This window comes from Cetorhinus maximus, chromosome 9 (genome assembly GCF_964194155.1).
Source record: "Cetorhinus maximus chromosome 9, sCetMax3.hap1.1, whole genome shotgun sequence".
Lineage (NCBI taxonomy): Eukaryota > Metazoa > Chordata > Chondrichthyes > Lamniformes > Cetorhinidae > Cetorhinus > Cetorhinus maximus.
The window spans coordinates 116,463,003-116,488,592 of NC_135887.1; the positions used below are offsets into that span (position 1 = coordinate 116,463,003).

At 44.5% G+C, this 25,590-nt stretch overlaps 1 protein-coding gene across 1 annotated transcript in view; it reads right to left on the reverse strand.

Moving 5' to 3' along the window:
* Positions 1–25,590, reverse strand: part of LOC144684955 (metallophosphoesterase MPPED2) — a 192,168-nt gene that overhangs the window by 93,718 nt on the left and 72,860 nt on the right. The window lies entirely within an intron of this gene.

A 25,590-nucleotide genomic window follows, 5' to 3' on the forward strand; every position in this document is an offset into this window, starting at 1 on the left:
TCCTGAAGGGGCTTGAAAGGGTGGAGGCTGAAGGGATGTTTCCCTTTGTGAGAGAGACTAGAACTAGGAGATATAAGATATTACCCATTTAAGACGGAGATGAGAAATAATTTTTCTCACAGAGGGTCATTAACCTTTGGAACGCTCTTTCCCAGGGAGCAGTGGAGACAGGGTCAATGAATATTTTTAAGGCGGTGGTAGGTAGATTCTTGACTATCAAGGGAGCCAAAGATTATTGGGGGTAGGTGGGAATGTGGGGTTGAGGCCACAAATGAGATCAGCCATGATCTCTTACTGAATGGCAGAGCAGGCTCGAGGGGCTTCTGCTCCTAATTTGCTTGTTTGTACATACAGATAATCCAGTGTAGCTCCTTCTGCCTAACAGAGACATTCCAACACCTCTCCTTGGACAAAAGCATGAGGTAGCCTGTCATTGTAGCAAATACTTGCTAGAACATAGGAAAGGAGGCCATTTAGCCCCTCAAACCTATGCTGCCATTCAATGAGATCATAGCGCATCTGCAACGTAACTCCATACAGACCCATGTCCCTTAATACCTTTACTTAACAAAAATCTATCAATCCAGATTTAAAATGAACAATTGATCAAGCATCAATTGATGCTTGCAGAAGAAAGTTCCAAACTTTTGCTCCCTTTTAGTTTAAAAGTGTTTCCTAATTTCATTCTTGAAAGGTCTGGCTCTAATTTTTAGATTATGACCCCTAGCCCCGGATTCGCCAACCCATGGAAATACTCTATCTACCCTAGGTGGATTTTTCAGGCGAGAATCAGGCCAAATTTAATAACTTGAGAGGGGAGGTGAAGAGGAAAATATGACTGGCAAAGAGAGAATGAGAATAGAATGGCACTTAACATTAAAGGAAACCCAACAATATTCCACTGGCATCTAAATAGCAAGCGAGTTGATAGAATTGGGGTGGGACCTAGTCAGAGAAAAGAGAGTGATATTAATGCCTCAAGGTGCAGGGTTAGGCTAGAATACTTAACAAATACTTTGAATTGTATTGGTGTTTACTAAGGAAGAGGATTCTGACAATATATCAGTAGAAGCAGAGATGGTAGAGGTAATGAATGGAGGGAAAATTGAGAGGCAGAATGCATTGGAAAGGCTGCCTGTACTTAAGGTGGATAGCTTGCCCGGTCTGGATGACTTGCATCCCAAATTGCTAAAGGAAATTGGAATGGAGATAACGGAAGGGTTTTCCATAATTTTCCAATTACACAGATACAAGGGAGATGCTAGCTAGAGAATTAGAGCGTAGCAAATGTGACAAGTTATTCAAGGAAAGGTGCAAGGACATTCCTAATAAATACAGACTGATCAGTAGTGTGTATGATTTTGTAAACAATAATGAGGGGAAAAAAAATCATCAGACACTTGGAGAGGTTTGGGGTAACTAAGGAAAGCCAGCACAGATTGTTAAAGACAGATCATGCTTGACTAATCTAATTGAAATTTTTGATGAACAAGGAAGGTTGATGAAGGCAATGCAATGAATGTTGTTCATATGGACTTCAATAAAGAATTTGACTAAAGGCTGTTGGACAAAATTGAGGCTCATGGAATAGAAAGGCCAGTGTCAGCCTGGATAAAAAATGGCTTAGGGATTGAAAACAGCAAGTTGCAATAAATTATTATTTTTCAGACAAGAGGCTGGTAGACAGTGATATACCCCAAAGGTCAGTGTTAGGGCCACTGTTTTCCTTGCTCTATATATAAATAAAATATATATATTATATATATCAATTCCAAAGTTGGAAGTGTGTCTGACAGTGAGGATGATATCAATTGACTGCAACAGGACACAGATAGGCTAACAGAATGGGTAGACAAGTGGCAGATTGAATTTAATAGAGAGGTGTGAGGTGATGCACTTTGGCAGAAGGAAGAAGGAGAGGCACTATATAAATGGTGCAGTTCTAAAAAGAGCGTGTGGAGCAGAGGTACTTGGAAGTGTATGTGTATCGATCTTTGAAGGTGGCAGGAAAAGCTTTTCCCATTAGCTGATGACACAAGGACTAACGGACACAGATTCAAAGTTTTGAGCAAGAGGTGTAAGGGTATGTGAGAAAGAACATTTCACACACCGCATGGTAATAGCCTGGAATGATTTCAAAAAGAAATTGGATGGACACTTGAGCGAAATAAACTAACAAGGCTATGGGGATAGAGCAGGGGAATGACTGGGAGGCTGACTGGATCACTCTACAGAGCGCCTGCATGAACCCAATGGGCCAAATGGCCTCCTTCTGTGCTGTACTGACTCTATGGCTCTATCAGTTCCCCTCAAAGTCTTGAAAATATCTCTCAAATCACTCCTTAACCTTCAAAATTCCAGTGAATACAAACTTAGTATGTGCAATCTCTCCTGGCAATTTAACCCTTGGAATCCAGGTAGCATTCTGGTGAATCTAAACTACACCCTCTCCAAGGCCAATATATCCTTCCTAAGATGTGGTGCCCAGATATGCTCATAGTACTCAATGTGTGGTCTAATCAGGGCTTTGTATGGCTGAAGCATGATTTCTAATCCCTTGTATTCTATTCCTTTAGATATGGAGACCGTCATTCCATTAGCCTTTTACATTATTTTCTGTACCTGCCCATGGCATTTTAGTAATCTATGTACACAAACCTCTAAATCACTTTGACCTTTGCTATTTCCGCTTTTCATCATTTAGAAAGTGCTCTGATCTATCCTGTTTAGTTCCAAAGTGGGGGATCTCACATTTGTCAACACTGAAATCCATTTTGAAAGAATGAAAATGAGCAGGAACCACTGCTGCAGTCTGCTGTCTCTCTGTGTATAAAAATTATGGGACCTGGTTTATGATGACGTTAAAATTATATTCATATCATATATTATCATTTCTCTATTGCAATCCACTCCCAATAACTTCTCATTGAAGCAACATCAGCTCCCAAGTTCTCCTTCAAGTATACACCATCCTGACTTGGATATGTTTCATTGTGTTCTTTCATCGTCACTGGGTTAATATCCTAGAACTTACTGTTCATTGGTTTTTAACTCTCACCCACTGAAAACCTAAAATCAAGCAGAACGAATCAAATATTCTCTTGCACAACCCTGATTTTCATTGCCCCATCATTGGTGATTGTGCCTTCAGCTGCCCGGGCCCTGAAAGCTCTGGAATTCCCTCCTTAAACCTCTCCGTGTCTCTACTTCTCCATCTTATTAAAGTCACTCCTTCAAATGTACCTCTTTGACCAACTTTTTGATCATCTGACCTAATATGTACAGGTCCACAGGTCACTGAAAGTGGCAACGCAGGTGGATAAGGTAGTCAGGAAGGCATATGGCATGCTTGCCTTCATCGGCTGGGGTATTGAGTATAAAAGCTGGGAAGTCATGCTGCAGCTGTATAGAAACTTGGTTAGGCCACACTTGGAATATTGCGTGCAATTCTGGTCGCCATATTACCAGAAGGATATAGAGGCGTTGGAGAGGGTGCAGAGGAGGTTTACCAGGATGCTGCCTGGTCTGGAGGTTATTAGCTATGAGGAGAGGTTGGAGAAACTCGGATTGTTCTCACTAGAGCGATGGAGATTAAGGGGCGACTTGATAGAAGTTTACAAAATTATGAGTGGCATGGACAGAGTAGATAGTCAGAAGCTTTTTCCCAGGGTGGAAGAGTCAATTACTAGGGGACATAGATTTAAGGTGAGAGGAGAAAACTTTAGAGGAGATGTGTGGGGCAAGTTTTTTATGCAGAGGGTAGTGAGCGTCTGGAATTCGCTGCCAGAGGAGGTGGTGGAAGCAGGTACGATAGTGGTGTTTAAGAGGCAGCTTGACAAATACATGAATAGGATGGGAATAGAGGGTTACAGACCCCGGAAGTGCAAAATGTTTTAGTTTGACAGGCAATACGATCAGTGCAGGCTTGGAGGGCCGAAGGGCCTGTTCCTGTGCTGTACTTATCTTTGTTCTTACATCTCCTTATGTGACTCGGTGTCAAATTTTGTTTGATAATTGCTCCTATGAAGTGCTTTGGGACGTGTTATATGTTCAAGATGCTATGTAAATGTATGCTGGTTGCTGTAAACATCTATAGTCCTTGGTGAAATTAGTCGAGGAAGTTCCTACCCATGTCCCAGCGGGCACAACTCTGCCCTGCTCCATACAACTATCCTTTAACTTTAACTTTAACACTGGTTGACAATTTTATTCAACAAGACCATAAGCCAAAGGGATGCAAGATTTTGGATGTGGAAAAGATGTCGCACTGGTCAAGTAGAGGGTGTTCTTCTGAGCTTGGGACTGACACAGGTCACATGCCAGATGCTGTCTAAAATGGGAAGCAGTCCACTCCCCGAGCAGTGCCACTCTCATCTTTGACAAACGCAAAAAAAACCCTCCCATAACCAGGATTTGACAAATCACTTTCCAGTATTGTGACAACTAAGGTTGGGACTAGCTACTTGGCAAGGAGGAAGACCCCTGGAATGGGATGCCACCAAATGCTTCTGGTATTCCTGAAAAATTTATTACACGCACTTTTCTAATCCTGGTGCATTCCAGTCAGGTTTGGAGACTGGAATGCAACCTCCTAACGTCTGGCATGCGTCAAGCGCAAGGCCGCATAATTAGTGTCGATACTTTATGGTTCTCTGGGACTCACGAGGTCACACCATGGGTCAGAATGGGGAAAATAGCAGCTTTTTGAGCACTAGGTACTGCCTGGGAAAGAAACTATAAACCCACTGTAACCACTTGTAAAATAAATTCAGAACAGTTCACTACTTAGTGTCATCCTGTACTATTTAACAGCAGCACTGACCAATGTCTCCATTTATAAATTCCCATTCAGTAAAGCTCTGAGGAATGGAACTCTAGGTTAACCAATCCAATGGGACAAAATAGGTGCAGCGTTAGCAAAACTAAACAGATCTTAAATGAGAAGATTTTAAAGGGGCTGGAAGAGCAAGGAATACCTGCAATGTGTAGAGTCATGGGTTGTGGTGAGGTAGCAGCACAAGTAGATAAGGTCATATAATAGGCCAATGGAATCACAAGGATGATACCAGAACTGAGAAGTTGTAATGATCAGGAAAGGCTGCAAAATGTGGGAGAATGCAAAACTAGGGGTCACAAATACCAGATAATTACCAATAAATCCAACAGGGAACTCAGGAGAAATTTATTTACCTGGCGAGAATGTGGAACTCGCTTTCACAAGATTCCTCACAATTAAACAACTGGTGTCACTTGGTGTCTGAACTCGCAGCACAAAACAAATGCCCCTGTGGTGGGTGGAGTCATTGGGGCAGGGAGTGCATCTGACACCCAAGGACCCTGAACTCCAGCAAGAAACCTGTGGATCACTCCACTCCCTCTCCTCCTCATAGTCTTCACTCCCCTCGGCCACCCCTGCCTCCACGAACTCTCTCCCCACACCTGCAGAGAGCAACACAGTCCCAGGAATCCCTGGAAAATATGAACACGATCTCTCAGAGACCCCTGAAAATCCCAGCATGTCCCTCAGGACCTCCTGATAATACTCACACATTCCCAGGGCAGCCCTCTACAAATATACTGCCAAAACACCTGGGTACACCCTGCAAAATTAACTCACAACTCCCCACTCTGGATTTCTCTGACAGCGACTATCAGCCGGCCCAAAGATAAACAGCTTACTCTTCTCTGAAAAGGCTGCAGATGCCAAGATAATGGTCTTGGTGAGTCAATCAAAAAATCTTGAAAAACATGGCATCACCGCCCCGCCCCTCCCCCATCCTGACATTTCCCCTCACTAAATCCCTAGGGTCCAAGGGACACCAGTTTGAAATTCTCTGCTTTACGCTGCTGTTAAGAAAATCATCCAGCAAAGTGCTATTTCCCACTTATTAGCTGAACCTAACCTTCCTCACCTCTAGCTGATGAACAGTAAATTAACAATCACACTGTACAATATTCTCAGAGCAAAGTGCAAGAAGAAGCTGGGCAAGAAGACCAACGGTGGAGGCTATTCTGCAAAATTATAAAGTGAAGGTTCAAACACAGCATTTTATAAGATGCCCAACACCTTGTTGTAATAAGAGCTTTACACACACATAAGGCAGCTGCTGTTGGACTTTCTCCTGCTAAGTGCTCATTTGCAGCTTGAAGTCAAGGATCAATTTAATATGTCTTTAACAGCAACAACATAGTAAAAGCATCCCAAAGTGTTCCACAGGAATGCTATCAAACAAAATTTGACACTAAGCCACCTAAGGAGAAATTAGGACCGATGACTAAAATTTTGGTCAAAGAGGTAGGTTTTAAGGAGTGTCTGAAAGGGGGAAGAGAGGTAGACAGGCAGAGAGGTGTAGGGAGGAATTCCCGAGCTTAGGGCCAAAGCAGCAGAAGGCATGGCCACCCAATGTTGGAGCAATGGAAATAAGGGATGCGTAACAGATCAGAGCTGGAGGAATGTAGAGATCTTGGGATGGCTGTGGGGCTGGAGGAGGTCACAGAGATAGGGAAAAATGAGGCCATGAAAGGAGTTGAAAACAAGGAAGAGAGTTTTAAAATTCTACAACTATAGAATCACTCTATAGGCCACTCAGCCTATTGTGTCTGTGCCAGCTCTCTGAAAAGCATTTCAGCTAGTCCCAACTCCCACACCTTTTCCCCCGAGCCATGCAATTTTTTGCTCTTCAAGTGTTTGCCCAATTCCAATTTGAAAACCATGACTGCATCTGCCTCCATCAGATTCTCAGGCAGTCGGTTCAGGATCCTAACCACTCGCTGTGTAAAAACTGTTTTTCCTCATGTTGCCAACGGTTCTTTTGCCAATCACATTAAATCAGTATCATCTGGTTCTCCACCCTTCCACCGATAGGAACAGTTTTCTCTTTATTAACTCTGTTTAGATCCCTATTGATTTTGAATGTTTGAATCAAACCTCCTACAGTGGGAATAAGCATCGGGTTTTTCAGAGGCAATAGAAAGCACTGCATAAATGCGAATTTTATTTGAAAATAAGAACTCCAGTAGTAAATGTAAAAAAGGTAACTTACAGTTCTTCCCTTAAAAATTCTATTTACTTTGAACAGTAAAATTATGATCAAAAAGTCATCCTGAAAATATCTTCAATCCATAGTCCTAGAACATTGAGGTTTTTTAAAAACTCTTTCATGGGATTGTTCTAGGCCATTTAAGAGTCAATCACATTGCTGTGGATCTGGATTCACATGTAGGCCAGACCAGATGAGGATGGCAGATTTCCTTCCTTAAAGAACAGTAGAGAGTTCTTCTTTTACAGAAATCAATGGTGGTTTCATGGTTACCATTACTGAGACTAGCTTTACATTCCAGATTTTATTAATTGAATTCAAATTCCACCAGCTGACACAGTGGGATTTGAACCCATGTCCCCAGGGCATTAGTCTGGTCCTCTGGATTGCTAATCCAGTGAAATTACCGCTATGGTACTATTTCCACATTTATAAATGTGGGTCTGCCCCACGTTTGTCCAGGTATGTCCAGAGATCAAAACTAGCCCTTCCCTGAAGCCTAACTGAAATCTCCAATGAGAATAAGGTGCAAGTGCCCAAGGTTGGTACATGTGCCACAATATCGCGAGCAAGTAATCGGAGGATCAAGCAATGAAAAGAAACTCAGAGCTCAGAGCAAGAGGGAAAGTGAGCAGTCAGCTGACCTCACATGTCTCTTACGTGCCTCCTGACTCGCAGCAGAGGTGTCTCTGGGGAGCAGGTAAACTGCTCACTACACTTGGAGGGGGTGGAGTTCAGTAGGGGGAATCTGAGAGTGCCAAATCTTTCGGAGTCTTCCAAGATTTAAAGATGATTTTCCAAGATGTGCCTGCCAAGCAACTAGAGAGACGGAAAATTCCACAGGGTAGATAGGAATTTCTGGATGGTTGTGGGCACTATTGACATTATTGACTAACTGGCAGGACTGCCCAATCAGGCAACTAATGATGCGGGGTGGGGGTGGGGGTAGTGATGGGAGGCAGGAGATCATGTGAACCTCCAGGAATACAATCCAACCAAAGTTGGGTATCCTAAGGGGAATTAAAATGAGGGGAAAATAGCTCCCGTTTGCTACTTACACCTACATACAGTACAACACAAAGGCCCTCTCAGCAGGCAAGAGTGCCTATGGCATTATAAACATTGCACTTGTTTGCTTTCGCTGAAGAAATTATTAATGGGCGGGTTTAGTGACCAGGGAAAACATTCCCTCACTTATTCATAATGGCATAGGAAAGATCTCTATCTGAATCTGTGCAGATCAGACTACACTGGCAGGGGACTTGATAAATTCAAGTGGCATGTGACACACAGGTGCTGGCACGTATGAAATACAACAGCACATGTACAGACCTATATACAACTTTGGATTTATATAACCTTGAAACATCCCAAAGAAGCAAAGGCATCCAGTTCTTATAGTCAATATAGCCTCAGTTAGGGTTGACAGTATTCAGTTTGCCAACAGGAATATAGACGGTAAAGGGCAGGCTAGGGGTCACAAAACACGTCTCATTTAATAAAGTTGATTGTCAGAGGGATGTAATAGTTCTGTAACCATCATGTCGTCACATTTTTAATTGATTCACTTCTGATTAATTAGCAGCATTCCTGATGAACACGTCTTCATTCTGTTTGTTGATGATTAGTTACAATAATTTCTAGACTGCAGTTCTCAAACCTGAGACCTCCACCCTCAAGAAAGACAAGGGCAACAGGATAAATTGAACACTATTAGTTCCAAGTCCCCCTCCAATTCACACATTTTCCAGACCTGGACGTTTATTGCCATTTCTACATTGTTCCTGTGCCAATGTTCTGGGCCAGGATATTTAGGTCGGCGAGCGGGGGGCGGGGCCTGCTCGCCGACGCGTAAAATGACGCGGGATGATGTCGGACGGAACTCCCAAAGTCACCGCGCCCCATTTCAATTTTCAGGTCGGCGGGGGCGCAGCCGAATCAGCTGTGTGCCCGCCAACCTGTCAACGGCCTATTGAGGCCATTTAAAAAGTAATTGAAATAATTAATGGACCTGCCCGTCCAACCTTAAGGTCGGTGGGCAGGCCGGGAGCCCTGGCGGGCAATAGAAAAAGCATAAAACCTCATCCACGGGCGGGTTGAGGTTTCATGAGGGTTTTAAAAAATGTAATGAATGTTTGATTATAAGTGATGGACATGTCCCAACTCAGGGGACATGCCAGGGAAATTTTATTTTTGCCCCTTCACCATTTTTAAATTTGGCGCCGATCTCCCTGAGGCAGCACTTAGCCTCAGGGAGGTGAGTGCGCTCTTTTGCACGCATGCGCGGAAGAGTGCACTCCCGGCTGAGGGAACCCCCCCCCTACCAACCGCACAGCACAGCCTGACGCACGTCACACTGGGTGGGCATTAATTGGCCCGCCCACATAAAATGGCGGCGCACCCCCGATCGGAGGTGCGTCTCCACGCGCCCGCTCCTAAACTTCTCCCTTGACGGGAGTAAAATTCTTCCCCTGCTATTTCCTACCCGTCTCAAGGAGTACCAATTAAACAAATTCCACCACCACCTTCTCCAGGCAACGAGAGTTAAGCAGTAAACACCAGCCTTGTTATAATCCTCAGAACAAATAAAGTAAAAAGGTCCATTCTAATGCTGTTTCTAAGGCTCACTCTTACCCCTGTCTGTTCCTCTCCTCTCAAGTTCACGACACCATGCTCCTTTCCCAGGTGGATGAGGTACCTGATCCTAGTCCTCTACTGCTACCTGGTCAGATGCTAGGAGCTGCCCAAGGACAGCAGGCTGATAATGCTGTGGTTTCCAGTGTGCTATCACAAGGCCCGTACATATAGGCTCAGAATTCTTGAAAGACGCTATGCCTTTAAATTGTACAATAAACTTCACCAACTGTCAAGATGTTCAGTAACATGGAATGGTTTTATACCCATTACTGAGCACTGACTGAGGTGGCTGTAACACTTGTAACACCGAGCCAGAAAAATTGAGAGCTCAAGCCCCACTACAGAGACTTGAGCACAAAATCCAGGCTGACAGCTTTCAGTGTAGTACTGAGGGAGTGTCTTACAGATGAGACATTTAACTCAGGTCGCCGTGCGTCCTCCCGGGTGGATGTAAAAGATCCCACAATGCCATTTTGAAGAGCAGGGGAGTTCTACTTGGTGTCCTGGCCAATATCTATCCCTTAAACAATGTCACTAAAAAAAGACAGATTATCTGGTCATTTATCACATTGCCGATTGTGAGCACTTGCTGTGTGCAAATTGGCTGATGTGTTTCCTATATTACAACAGTGGCTACGCTTCAAAAAAATAGTAGCTTGTTGGCTGTAAAGCACTTTGGGGCATCCTGAAACATGAAAGGTGCTAAAGAAATACAAATCTTTCTCGTTGTTCTTTTTTCTTCACCTCACCTGTTTATAGAGGTCAAACCTGTGCTAGGCTCTCCTGACTGTACAACCATGCCAATACAACCATGTAATCACAGCGGAGAAATGGAAAGTGAAGCCTGCACAATTCTACTCCATGAGGGGGGGAAATCTGGAGGAGATGGGAAGGCAGCATGGGTCAGGGGAGACCAGAGAAGAGTCATTAGCATTCGTTACAGGGAACACCTAGTAGACGCAAATGGCAGCAAGTTGGACAATAAATAGTAGTGATCTACACCACCTGCTCTCACCTTGCCCCATCCACCCCCAAACAACCGATGGTAGGATGATGAGAAGTGGAGACAGGCAGGAGTCAGAACAGAAGGAACGCAGAGATTTCAGAGGGTCCTGTCTGTTCACAACCTGGGTGTCACATTTGACCCCAAGATGAGCTTCTGCCCAAATATTTGTGCAATCATAAAAACGGCCTATTTTCACCCTATAACATTGCCCAACTTCACCTCTGATGTCAGCTCATCAGCTACTGCAGTCTTCATTCATGCCTTAATTACCTCTAGACTGGACTATTCCAAACCATTCCTTGCTGGTCTACAACATTCTATCCTCTGTAAACTTGAGCTCATCCAAAACTCCGCTTCCCATGTCTTAACTCGCAGCAGCTCCCATTCACCCATCACTCCTGTGCTCACTGACTTACTTTGGCACCTGGTCAAATAACGTCTTGGTTTTAAAACTCGTATCCAAGTTTTCAAATCCCTCCATGGTCTCGCCTCTCTGTGTTGGTCACCTCCTCCAGCCCCAGAACTCTCTGAGATATCTGCAAAAATTCTTGCCTCTTGAACATCGCCAATTTTAATTGGCTCCACCACTGGTTCAGTTGCCTTGGCCCTAAGCTCTAGGATACCTTCCCTACAATTTTCCGGCTCTCTACTCTACTTTCTTCCTTTAGGATGCTTCTTAAAACCTGCCTGTTTGACTAAGCTTTTGGTCATCTGACCTAATATCTGTTTATGTGGCTCAGTGTCATACTTAGGGTAGAATTGTCCCAGATTTGCCCTGTGTGGCAGCGGGGCAGGTATTTACCCGCGATGTTTTACCCGCTGGCCGCAATGGCGGTTTTTCACACCGTATTGTCCCAAACCTGCCGCATTAATTATTCATTCCCTGGGAAAAACTTGTTTCAATGGCAGGCGGGTTCCAATTCACCCGCCTCGTCATCACTCGCCACTTCATCACAATGATCGCCACATTTAAAGCACAGCTGCGCGCACACCTCTCAGTGCTTCCAACCCAGGACGGCTATAAAGAAGACATGGCCTCAAAAGGCAAGAAGGCTGCAGCCCCCAGATTTAGTGACAGGTCCCTCAAGCACCTTTTGGATGCTGTGGGGGCTCGCCGTGATGTCCTCTACCCCTGCTCTGGCCAAAGGAGGGGCAGCAACATTACCACTCTGGCTTGGTAGGTAATAGCAATACTGATCAGTGCCAATGCTGCACAGAAGAGGTTGGCCATCCAATGCAGATTGAGGATGAATGATCTCATCCATGCCGTCAGGGTAAGGCAGCCATCTCATCACTCTAAACTCACACACTCACAAGCCCATCACACATTCATTGGCATCTCACTCACTACCAGCTCAAAGGTCATCACCACTCACTCTTTCACACACATCTCACATCTCCATATGGCCTTATCTCCTCTGGAGACTGCCTCCTCAGCCCTCACCATCTTGAGGCCACTTGCACAAATCAACATGTGCCCACACACACCTTGGGATACCCCCCATTCCCCCGTACAGCCCTCGCCCTGCAGCCATTTCCCTTGCCTGCGGCCATTTCTCCCCCTTCCCCAAGCAAGCCCTAGCCGTGCAGCCGTTGAAAAGCCCCCGCCTTACGGCTGGTCTGGTAGGTAAAGACCTGCCCGTCAGCCCCCCTAAAAGTGCTGTGGCTCTGTCTGCGAAGCCTGGCACTGACGATTGCGAGTGCTGCTCAAAACAAGACGGGCAAACAAACCTCGTAGTCCCGAGTGAAGTGCAGCTCGCCAGTTGCACGTCACTTACGTGCAGTTGTGAAATACCTCGGCGAGGTGGGCAGACAATCCAGTGTGGGGAGGGGGGGGGGGGATGAGTCCGGTGGGCTGGCCTTATAATGATATGCAGAAGTATTACAATGAGGTTCCCGATGTCCGATGGCGGAAAACATGGCTCGCCATTGACGGGCTGAGCGGACGATCGCAAACTGGTTGCAGGACGTCATAAGATTTTTGGCCTTCGTGCCCTATTAACGCTCATGCCACCGAACATGCCCAACACCAGCAGGCACGGAAAATTCCACCCTTAGTTTTATAATTCTCATGTGAAGCGCCTTGGGATGTTTTATATTTATATAGCATCTTTAACGTATTAAGTTGTTGTTGTTGGTCATAGAGCTGGGGAAGATGCAGAGGCAGGGAGGAGCGATACCATGAAGGGATCTGAAAACAAGGATGAGAATTTCTAAATGGAGGCACTGTCAAACTAGAGCCAATTTACGTCAGCGAGCACAGGGCTTAGGGGTGAATGGGTGTTCGCATGAATTGGGATATGGGTAGGTGAGTTTAGGATGAGCTCAAGTTTATTACGGAGAGTGCAAGGTGGGAGGCCGACTAACAGTGCATTAGAGCAGTCAGGCCTGGAGATAACAGAGCCCTGGATGAGAGTTTCAGCAGCAAATGAGCTGAGACAGGGGCAAGAGAAGGGCAATATTACAAAGCTGAAAGTAGGTGCTCCTGGTAATGGGGAGAATATGATGTCAGAAGTTTAGCTCAGGATTAAATGAAATGCTGTGTTAGCAAACAGTCTGGTTCAGCCTCAGACAACAGAATAATCAAATAGAACAATATGCATAATGTTCCAATAACCTTAATACAAAAGCAAACTACTCAGCAGGTCAGGTAGCATCTGTGGAGAGAAACAGAGTTAACGTTTCAGGTCGTTATCCCTTCATCAGAAACAATAACCTTCCTGTCCTCCATTGTTTTATTTCTTAGCCTGATCTCTGTTTGATCATACATTGTTCAGTACTCAACTGCATCAAGTAGACAACAAAGCAATGTGAGTGCTGCCAATGTGAGGTCTTTGTAACCTTTAAAGTGCAGGTTCATTAAAGAGTAAATCAGTCAGATTAACAGTGAGACAAGCAAAGAGCTTCGCACTCTGCACTCCCACGTGCAAAATGTGAATAAGTAAAACAGCTCATCCTTCAGGCACCCTCACACCAACCTCTGCAGGGCCACAGTTGCCAACTCTGGTTGGGTATATTTCTGGAGATGTCATCACATGACTTCCTGTCTGCAGCCCCACCCCCCCACCCCCAGCCATTGGTCACCTGACATGTCCATCCTCACACCTTGCCTTGGCCAATCAGTAAAGCCAACAGAGTCTTTGTGAACTGACTATCAGTCAGACACCCCTCCCCACTCCATCGTTTCTGATATTTTTATAACTAGTAAACAAATGTGTTCAAAGAATATAAAATTAATTCTATTCCTTTTAATGTCCCCAAGATTTTTCTCTCAGATTATTGCTTGGAGCCCTGTCCTGGAGACTCCAGAGCAATCCTGGGGGGGGGTTGGCAACCTCTAGAGGCCATTGAATGCCACTCTTTAAAATGGTGACACCAACAATCCCCAAAGGAACTGTTTCGCTGCAATTTAATGCATACCAGAAGACAGGCTATTACCTACATTACATTTGGGACTATACTTCAAATATACTTCATTGGTTGTGAAGTGCTTTGGGACATCAAGAGGATGTGAAAGATGCTATATAAACGCAAGTTCTTTCTGCCTGTACAGCAAATCAACACTTTAATAGAACAGATTTCCTGCCATTAACGCATATCAAAAGGCTGCTTGCTTAAGGCCGAAAACGGGTTTGCGTACTGCAGGACACCGTGAATAAACTGGACTGAAAAATCTCCTTTCCACTGGTGGTTCCTGTGTGTTTAAGGTGAAATGAGCTGGAAAACAGATGAGAGGGTGTTTCGGATTTAAAAAAAAATTCGGCCTACTGCTCCCCCTCACAACAGAAAATACTTAATTCTCAGCACCTTACACCCCCAAAGCATAAAATAGTGACCATTTGTTTCTACAGCAATTGGATGTGACCACAGCCTGAGAAACGAGGTCTTCTTTTTGAACCACTAGTCTTTGTAGCGATATAATACAGCCAATTGGCTTGCTAGGCCATCTGTGAAGAATCAGCCAACAATCTGCATTTATATAGCACCTTTGATGTAGTAAAACATCCCAAGACATTTCACAGGAGCATTATCACACAAAATTTGATACCAAGGGCAGAATTTTCTGCCTGTCGGGCGGGTGGGCCCGACCCAATCGTCGGCGGACGCGGAGCCGATCGCCGCCAGCAAAGCGGGCCGCACCGCCATTTTACGTGGGTGGGCCAATTAAGGCCCGCCCAGCATGACGTCCGCTGGGAAGTGCTATCCGCCCCCCGTGCAGGCCGGGGGTGGGGGGGAATCCCTTAAAGCGAGAGTGCGCTCTTTCGCGCATGCGCACGGAAGGGCGCACATCTCCCTGAGGCTAAGTGCAGCCTCAGGGAGATCGCTTCGGCTTTTAAAACTAATAAAAATAGAGAAAAGAAAAATCCCTTACATGTCCCCTCATGTGACAATGTCACATATGAGTTGGGACATGTTCATAATTTACATTACAAGTTTATTAAACTTTTTAAATCCTTACGTGAAACCTCATCCTGCTGGTGGATGAGGTTTCATGTTTTCTCTATTTGCCGCCGGGACTCCTGGCCTGCCCACCAAACTTAAGGTTGGACGGGCAGGTCCTTTAATTGTTTAAATGATCCTGTCAATGGCCTCAATTGGCCATTGATAGGTCGGCGGACCCGCGGCTGATTTTGCTGTGCCCCCGCCTTCCTGAAAATTTAAATGGGGCGGGATGACATCGGGGGTCCCACCCGACATCATCCCATGTCATTTTATGTGTCGGTGAGCGGGCCCCGCCCCCTGCTTGCCGACAGCATAATTCTGCCGCAAGTCACACAGAGAGATGTTAGGATAGATGACCGAAAGATTGATCAAAGAGTTTTAAGAATAACAAAATTTAAGGAGTGTTTTAAAGGAGCAGAGAGGTAGAGAGGCATACCAGAGCTTAGGGGGCCTAGCCAGCTGAAGGCACAGCCACCGATGGTCAAGTGATTGAAATCAGGGATGCACAATGGGGCCAGAATTAGAGGAGCACTAAGATTTTGAAAGGTTGCAGGGCTGATGGAGGTTAGGAGCAGATTGGAGTCACAAATAGGCCAGACCAGGTAAGGACCACAGGGTTTCCTTCCATTTAGTGAATTAGTGTGTTGTTAAAAATAACAAAATTCATCACTTTTACTGATAACAGCTTTTTATTTCCAAATTTTGTAAACTGAATTCACATTCCCAAAGCACAATGATGGGATTTGCACACTCACGCTCTCTGGATTATCAATCCAGTCCCTGGATAAAAAATCCAGTCATGTAGTCAAAACACTACGATCACGAATTGGTAAATGTCATTCAGATAGAAAAACCTCTTAGAATACTTCATGGAGAGACAAATACTGAGCAGGAGGAGTTAACATACAGGTGAGCCATGAGCTAATTGAAAGGCAGAATAGACTCGAGGAGCTGAAAGGTCTCCTCCTCTTCCATTGCTGCTAAAATCCTTAGCATAAACACACCCAAAAATAAGCACACGCACAAGCATTGGTATGTCCGTGTGAAAGCACATGATGCACTCCAGGACCTGGGGAAATAGTCTAGGATAACACTCCAGTGCAGTACTGAAGGGAGTGACATTGTTAAAGATGCCCAGCTTTAGATAAGATGTTAAGCAGCAGCCCTGTGTATTTAAAGAAGAGCAGGGAGTTCCTACTGAAGGAGCCTCCAGTGCACAGTGTAGCATTCATGTTTCCCCTTTTAACAATAGTAAGTGAACACTAAAATGTGTGAAGCACTTTGGAGCATTTTACATAGAATTACGTAAAATGTAGAGCACACAGTCCATTTGGCCAACTGGTCTGTGCTGGTGCTTATGCACCAAAAAAACTTCCTTCCATCCTACTTTATCTAGCCCCAGTAACAAGTCTTTCTATTCCTTTCTCCCTCATATGTTTATCTAGCTTCTCCTTAAATGCATCTATGCTATTCGCCTCAACCACACCTTATAGTAGCCAGTTCCACATTCCCGTGAAGTTCAGGAGAAGTTTCTTCCGAATTCCTGACTGGATTTATTATTGACCATTGAATATTTATGGCTCCTAATTTTGGTCTCCTCACCACCACCCCACCCCACCCATCCCCCACCAACCCCCACCAATAAGTGGAAACACCTTCCTTACATTTACCTTAGCAAATCCTTTGATAAGACATCCATCAGGTCACCCCTCAGTCTTTTACATTCTGGAGCAAAGCCTGTTCAATCTTTCAGGATTGGTATAACCTCTCAGTTCAGAGAGATGCTGCATAAATGCTAGACTTTTCCTAGCTGGCTTCAAAGTATTTAGATTGGAGAAGACAACAGGTAAAAGGTACAGCCTGCAGAATCTTAATTAACACTACTGTTACACGGAGGAAAAACCAGGGTAGTAGAGTGGGTGTGGTCCACAATCTAATGGGCCTATACAGGATCAAAGCTTCCTTTTCATTGTATAGTGCTGTGTAAAATGTACGAATGAATCACAATAATCCTGTAATGTGAGGATGGGCAGCGCTGTAGTTAAACCCTACAAAATCTGCAACGAAAAAAGCCACCTAGCTTCAGGGGTTAAGCTCAAATTGATTTAGATTGCATTTCTAGTGCAAAAGCCAACAGAGTTTCAATCAGGATCGCAAAAAAAAAGAGGGCCTCTGATGTTAATAATGTAAATAAGCATGAGCCAAGCTGGTCATGGCCTAAGCTCTCCTTGTACGTGACTAGATATTACTGTAATGCAGTGCCGGTATTGAATTACATAATTACACAGGCTGACAGCCCATACTAAACCTAACAGTAATTGCCCGTCTCAGTGAATACACCAAGTCCTGACATATTGAGGTCACCAGATAGAGCAGACACTGCCAGAATACATTTTCAGGCTGGGGATGAATGTGAAGATGTTCAGCTATCCAGGCTCCCAGGAAACACACGTTTATCTAGTGCAACATTAAACATCTGAACCACACTTGTTTCTATATTAATGCCTGATTTCTAGATCACTTCATTTTACAGCAACCTGCAAAAATTCAGCACTGTTGAGTTAATTGGGAAATATTACTTTCATCTCCGCCAGTAGCCTAGGACTAATCTGTTGCCCAATGTTAACGAATAAGCAGTTCAAGTACTCGCACAGCATTCTTTTGTCCGCCATTTTAACATAAGCATTAAAAACAACTTATATTTATATAGCACCTGTAATCTAATAACACGTCCCGAGGCACTTCACAGGAGCAACATAAAACAAAGTATGACATTGACCGATATACTGGGTCAGATGGTCAAAAGCTTTGTCAAGGATGTAGACTTTAAGAAGTGGCTTAAAGGAGGAAAGAGAGGTGAAGAGTCGGAGAGGTTTAGGGAGGGAATTCCGGTAACTGAAGGTGCAGCCGCCAATGGTGGAATGATTAAAGTCAGAGATGCTCAGGAAACGAGTGTTAGAGGAGCACAAGGATCTCGGACGGCTGTGAGGACTGGAGGAGATTGTAGTGGGTAGTGAATTCACAGTGGCTAAGTCAAATCCTACTTTTTAATCACAGAAGATGCTGATTGATTTTTTTTAAGGTAGCGTATTAGGGATAATTTTTTCTTATTTGTTTTTAAGAGTGTGGAGCGACACTGGCAAGGTTGGCAGTGGCCTGCCTTTCTTGCCATTGGATTTGCAGGATCTTGCAAAGGCACCACAGGTGGTACTTCTCCAATGCTTTGAGGTACCTGCTGCAGGTTGTCTAAGTCTCTGATGCATATAGTAGCACAGGGATCACTGCTGCCCACTAAACCATGACCTTAGTTGTGGGTTTGGGATCCTGGTCCTCAAATCCCACATGCCCCACAGAACTCTATCCACAACTTACCAAAATACCATTAAAACTCCACCAACACTATTTAAAATACCATTAAATTCCCAGCAACCATAAGACCGTAAAACCCAATAAAACCCCAATGCTCCACAAAACTCTACCTACACCCATTAAATCCAAGGTAAAATCTGTTTCTGTTATATTACCACAAGTGCAGTTTTTTTTATTCAGACGCAGGATGTGACGAAGTCAGTATTTATTACCCATCCCTGATTGCTCATAAGAAGGTGGTAGTGGGATCTGACTGGCCATTTCTGAGAGCAAATAAAAGTCAACCATTGCTGTGCACTTGGAGTCACACTTAGGCTAAACCTAAGGCAGATTTCCTTCCATAAAGCACATAAGTAAACCAGTTGCATTTTTACAATATTCCAGTAGTCTCATGGTCACCATTACTGATGCTAGCATTTTATTCAGTTTACTTTAATGTACTGAACCTAAATTCCCCAGCTGCCATTAGGAATGGTGTTAATGGCTTAAGGGGGAGGGGAAGACGATGGCTTTTCTCAGACCTTGGTTCAAATCCAGCCCAAACTGAAAAGAGAGACCTGCATTTATATAGCACTTTTCACAACGCCAGGGGTCTCAAAGCGCTTTACAGTTCATTTAATGAAGTACTTTTTTTGAAGTGTAGTCACCAGTGTAATGCAGGAGCTCATTTGCAATCAGCAACGTGATGTAGAACAGATAATCTGTCTTATGTGATGTTGATTGGCTGGGACATCAGGGATAACTCCCCTGGCTCCTCTTTGACAAGGCGCCATGAGACCTTCAACAGCCACCCAAGCAGGCAGATGGGCAGAATTTAACATCTCATCCGAGAGGACGGGGCCTTAGAGAGTGCAATGCTCTCTTAGCACTACACTGCAGTGTCAGCCTTGATTTAAGTGCTCATGCCCTGGAGTGGGACTTGAGCCCAGAACCTTGTGATTCAGAGGCAAGTGAGGCCACCAACTGAGCCACAGCTGACACTCCTCTGAGACATCTCTATTCACAAGCATCCTTCAAGTGGACTTGGTCATTCTCAATCCAGTTACAGGTACCTGGGCCATCAGCTTAAAACTCCCCTTAATTTGGCACTAATTAGAAACCTTGCTGAAACTCAGGACCTCTGGTGTGGGAAATGGTGAAGTTACGACACCGCTGTAAGGAGTCTTCTTCAGAGGTCAAGGACTGTCATACATTGTTGGAGCAGAGCCGATGGAGCTCAACGTTGCTGTAGCTGACCTCAGATGCTCATTCTATGGCTGACTGGGTAATGCCTCTGAGTCAGAAAAGGTGGGTTCAAGTCCCACCCCAAAGAGTTGGGGCAAAGGGCAGAGGTGGAAGCGCACTACAAACCAGTGCCGCAGGCCAGTGTGCCAGTTCCCTGGCTCATCCTGCCCCGGGAGGTGGGATGGGGCAGCAGCAGGACTACCCGCTCACACATAATGGGTAGCCGACTTGGCTCGTTAAGAGTCTATTAAGGCCAATTAAAGAGGGCCAGCTTCCACGTTCCCACAGGCAACGGGGGCCAATTTAGCTGCCTGGAGGTTCCTGCCCCCAAAGTGGTGGCCCAGATGCAAAAGCCTTAAATTTTTTAAATTTAAATTCATAAATGTTGGAGAGAGTGCGCCTGCATTTTGAAACACCCTCTCCCTTACTTATCACTCATCACAGCCTGCTGCTCATTACAAGCTGGAAGGCCTCTAAGTGGCTGCCCAGCTTTGACAGCTCACCCACCATCCTTAACTGGACGGCCATACTGCCCTCTGGCCATTAATTGGTCAATTCGGGGAAAAAAATCACGCAGTGCGGGCTTCTGACTCACATTTCAGCTCGATGGCGGGATTCAGAAGCGGGGAAAATCTTGTCCTTCAGCACAGGCTGACATCCCAGTATAGTATTGAGAAGGTGCTGCGCTGTCAGAGGTGGAGTCTTTTGGATGAGACATTCAACCGCGGCACTAATTTGAAGAGGCGTTCTCCCCTGCGTTGTGGCCAGCTCACTAGGTAAAAACAAGTTTTCTATTGTCCCCTCTGGTTCTTTTGCCATTGTCCTTAGGTATATGTCTTCTGGTTACCGACCCGCCTGCCAGTGAAAATGGATTCTCCTTATTTGCGGCATCAGAATCCTTCATTATTTTGAACATCTCAATCAAATCTTCCTTTAACTTTCTCTGTTCTAAAGAGAAAAAAAAAATCCTAGTTTATCCAGTCTCTCCAAATAACTGAAGTTCCTCATCCCTGGGGGCAAATCTCCTCTGAATCCTCTCCAAGGCCTGACACACTAAAGCGAGGTACCCAAGACTGAACACTCCAGTGGAGGCCTAACCAATGATTTATAAATGTTGAGCATAACTTCTTTGCTTTTGTACTCTACGCTTCTCAAAGGAATAATAGGACTTTTTTTTGTAATATTAGTGCACAAACGCTAAGAGAGGCTTGCCATATGAACGTACTATGCGGTTCTCAACTCATTAACTCTCGTCTTTGCTAAAACAGGAGATTACGATGTAAACTAGTTAAGTGTTTGTCCACTCATAGCACCAGCAATAATTTAACGTTGCTTCTAATGTGGGTGGAAGCAAACTGGAATAATGGAATTGGTAATCGAAAATTAATGAAGCTGCTTAGAAACCAGGGCTTCAGACTATTAAATTTATTGGAAAGGATACAGCCATGTTATAGACTTGGACTGAAATGATGGCTTGTAAAAGAACACAAGGTGGTGCTGGGTCCCCCTGCTGTTTTTCAGTCTAATGGGGTCACATCAAAGCGTTGTGTTGTACTGTTGTAAACTGATATCACAGCACAGGCTATGGCCTCCTTCCGAAAGTGCTCCCGAACCTACTCAAAGCAGGTCTTCTGCAAGTCAGTTGTAACAAGGGGATAGGCTACAAAAAGGCAACTGGTTACTGCGCTCTAGGTGACCAGTTTAAATACAGGTTGAAGTCAGGAACAAGGCGAGACAAGAAGAGACCACAAAGGCTGGATTCTGATAATAAAACAGAAATGCACAGAAGGCCTCTTGGCATCTGGTAATTGCAAAGCAGGGTTAATATTTTAGTTGTGGACCACACAACAGAGCACGGCTGAGATCGGTAAGTAGTAACCTGGAAATGACTGTGTCTGGGTTTGTAGCCTAAAGCTACCATTCCTCAGTCTGATATTGTTGACCTTGACATTGAACAATAGCTGCTTCCCCAGCCATACAAATTTTAAAAAAGAGTCTGGTATTTAAATATTCATCTGCTCATCCATAAACTGTGCTGCCCGTTTCCTAACTTGCACCAAATCCCATTCACCAGCACTCCTGAGCTCACTCACGGACATTGGCTCCTGGACTACTGAAGCCTCAACTTTTAAATTCACAACTTTGTGTTCAAATCCCTCCACGGCCTCTCCCCTCCCTATTTCTGTAACATCCTCAGCCCGCCATGGTCCCCCAATTTTGGCCTCTTGTGCATCTCCCGCTGGCTTCACAGCACCATTGACGGCATCCCCTCAGCTTTCTAAGCTCTGGAATTCCCTCCCTAAACCTCTCCGTCTCTCTCTCCTCCTTTTAAGATGATGCCTAAAAAACTACCTCTGTAACTAGCGTTCAATTACATACCCTGATGTCTCCCCTTTTTGGCTCTACCAACTTTTGCCTGATGGTGCTCCTGCGAAATGTCTAAGGGTGTTCAGGGTGGTAAATAAATGCAAGTTCTTGTTTTCTTCATTGGCAAAGGCCGTATCTATTATGTTGGATTAGGAGCTCAAGTCATTTAGTTGTAACGTACCCACTGATTGTAGGAGGCTTCCAGGGCTATCATCTAATATGGTGGTAGATAGGAACTGCATAAACTGAGCACTGTGCGGGTCTCCCATTTTATTATAGAACAAATACATCCAAATGTACTGGAATAATGGAAATTATAATCAGGAAATAATGAAATTCCCTAGGAACTCAGACTCTACCTGATGAACATTATTGAATGGGGCACGGCAAAACATACACATCATGTTGGAGGCACCTCAACCCATGGCTTTCACTAACCATCTTCCTGTGATGATATTAGGGTAGCCAGTCAATATCGAGAAGGAAAATGCTCCACTCCTTTTTCTACATCAATCCGCATCCAGGCTGAAATCCATTATTCTTTATATTACATTAAATGTTATTTTCCGTGTGTTTATTAAAGTGGGGGAAAAGGTGAAAGATGAAACTCTTCCTATTTTAAAGAAGTAAAAGGCACACTTGTGTTTTTCTTGCACCTTTTATGACCTCAGGGCATCCCAAAGTGCTTTACAGCCAATGAACTACTTTCAAAGTGTAGTCACTGTTGCAACTTAGGAAACACGGCAGCCAATCTGTGCACAGCAAGCTCCCACAAACAGCAACGAGATAATGACCAGATAACCTGTTTTATTGATGTTGATTGATGTGACCCAGCTCTACATCACCACTACCTCTCTTGAGCCTCCAGTGCTTCCAATTTGCACAACATCTAGTGCTGGAAGAGTAAACATTTTCTTTAATGAAACATTGGGAAGAAAGAAGCCACTGACTTAATTCCCTGCCAATCTCTGTTCCCCAGCTACTGACCCCTGACAGCTGACTGAAGCTGAACCAGTTGGTTTGCAACCTTGGTGTCATATTTGGTCCCAAGGTCTGCTTCCGACCACATATTGACTCCATCACCAAGATTGTCACCATCCACCTCAGTAAAATTGCCTATCTGCGCCGCTGCCTCAGCTCACCTGTTGCTCATCAATACTTTTGCAACCTCTAGACTTGACTTTTTCCATTGCCAGCCTAGCCAGTATTCCATCTTCTACCCTACATAAACTTGAGTTCATCCAAACTTTGCTGCCCATGTCCTAACTCACACCAATCCCCAATGACACATCACCCCCGTGCTCACTGGTCTACATTGGCTCTTGTTCAAGCAATGCCTCGGCTTTTAAATTCTCATTTTTGTTTTCAAATCCCACTATGGCCTCACCACTTCTTATCTATGTAACATTTTCCAGCTCTCTGGGATCTCTGTCATCCTACAATTCTGGCCTCTTGAGAATCCCCAGTTTTAATTTTAACCACTTCAAACATTCGCTCCAACCACCACCACCAACGCACAGTGGCAATAGTATCTACTATCTACAAGATGCACTGTAGCAACTCACCAAGGCTCCTTCACATTCCAAATCTGATTCTACCACCTGGAAGAAAAAGGCAGCAGATGCATGGGAAACACGACCACCTGCAAGCTCCCCTCCAAACCACACACCATCCTGACTTGGAACTATATCACTGTTCTTCACTGTTGCTGGGTCAAAATCCTGGAACTCCCTCCCTATCAACACTCTGGGTGTACCTACACCAGATGGATGCAGCCATACAATCAAGGGAAATTAGGGATTGAGCAACAAATGCTGGCCTGGCCAGTGACGCCCACATCCTATGAAAGAATGAAAATAATGTCTCTACCATTGGCTGCTATGTCTTCAGCCCTAAGCTCTGCAATTCCCTCCCTGACCCTCTCCACCTCTCTCTCCTCCTTTAAGATGCTCCTTAAATCCTAACTCATTGACCAGCCTTTTGGTCACCTTCCTAGTATCTCCTACTGAGTCTCGGTGTCAAATTTTGCTTGATATCACTCTCATGAAGTGATCGGGATATTATTATTTATAGGCGCTATATAAATGCAAATTGTTGTTGTTGGCTAATTCGAAAGCTCTTTCAAAGAGACAGCACAGATAGAATGGGTTTAATAGCCACATCCTGTACTGTATCATTCTATAATTCTATAATGTATTTGCTATTTTCCCACTACCTCTCCACTTCCTATCCAACAGTTCCCTGCAGCCGGGAGACTGGTCTATAGAGCTCTGCACACAAACCACTGCTCCATGCCTCAGGCAAAATAAAAATGACCACACACTGCGCTGACCAGATCAGCTCATCCTCCTCACTCCCTCCATGGAAATGAGACATTCCACAACAGCAGAAACAAGTGCAGCCAACAACTCCTACAATATATTTCAAACCACAGTGAGCATGCTCAGTTAGTGGGGCCAAACCTAGGACTCAACCTTTTAAACTCTGGTGGTAGATGCTTCGCACCATCCATGTTATTATTAAATGCTACATTTTCACTTGGTGTCAGCCGTGGCTCAGTGGGTAGCCTTCTCGCCCGCTCCAGAGACTTGAGCCCATAATCTAGGCCAATGCTTCCAATGCAGTACTGAGAGGGTGCTGCACTGTCAGAGGAGCCATCTTTCAGGCGAGTCATCAAACTGAGGCCTTTCTGCCCTCTCAGGTGGCCGCAAAAGATTCAAAGGAACAGCATAGTTGTTATGTTACTGTACTAGTAATCCAGATGCCTGGACTAATGATCTGCAAACATGACTTCAAATCCCACCATGGCAGACAGGGAACTTAAATTTAATTAAATAAATCTGAAATAAGAATGGTGACCATGGAGCGATTAGATTGTTGTAAAAATCCAAATGGTTCTCTAATGCCCTTTAGGGAAGAAACTCTGCCATCTCTACCCAGTCTGGGCCTATGTGTGACTCCAGACCCACAACAATGGGGATGCCTTCTTGCAACACACTCAGCTGTATTCAAGAAGGCAGCTCACCATCACCTTCCCACGGGCAATTAGGGATGGTTAATAAATGCTGGCCTTATCAGCAATGCCCATACCCTACGAATGAATAATAAAAAGGTGGGGGAGTTCTCCCGAGTGTCTGGCTGAATACTTATTCCTCAAGTAGCATCACTAAAAAAAAAATCTGATCATTTTCACATTGCTGTGGGGTCTTGCTATTTGCAGTTTGGCTGCCACATTTCTCTACATTACAACAGAGACTATACTTCAAAAAGTACTCGTTGGTTGTAAAGCACATTGGGACATCCTGAGGTTATATAAGTTCCATTCTTTCTTTCCTTACTTTATAAATTATTGGTAGTGTTGTTTTTTTAACTTGTTTGGGATAAACTCAATGATTCAATCAACTTGAGCTTTGCTTTAGTGTTCAGATTAAATTTGAATGTTCCAAAGCCACAACACAATCCATACATCAATTGGTTGATTTGTCTCTTCAGGGGATGTGGTTA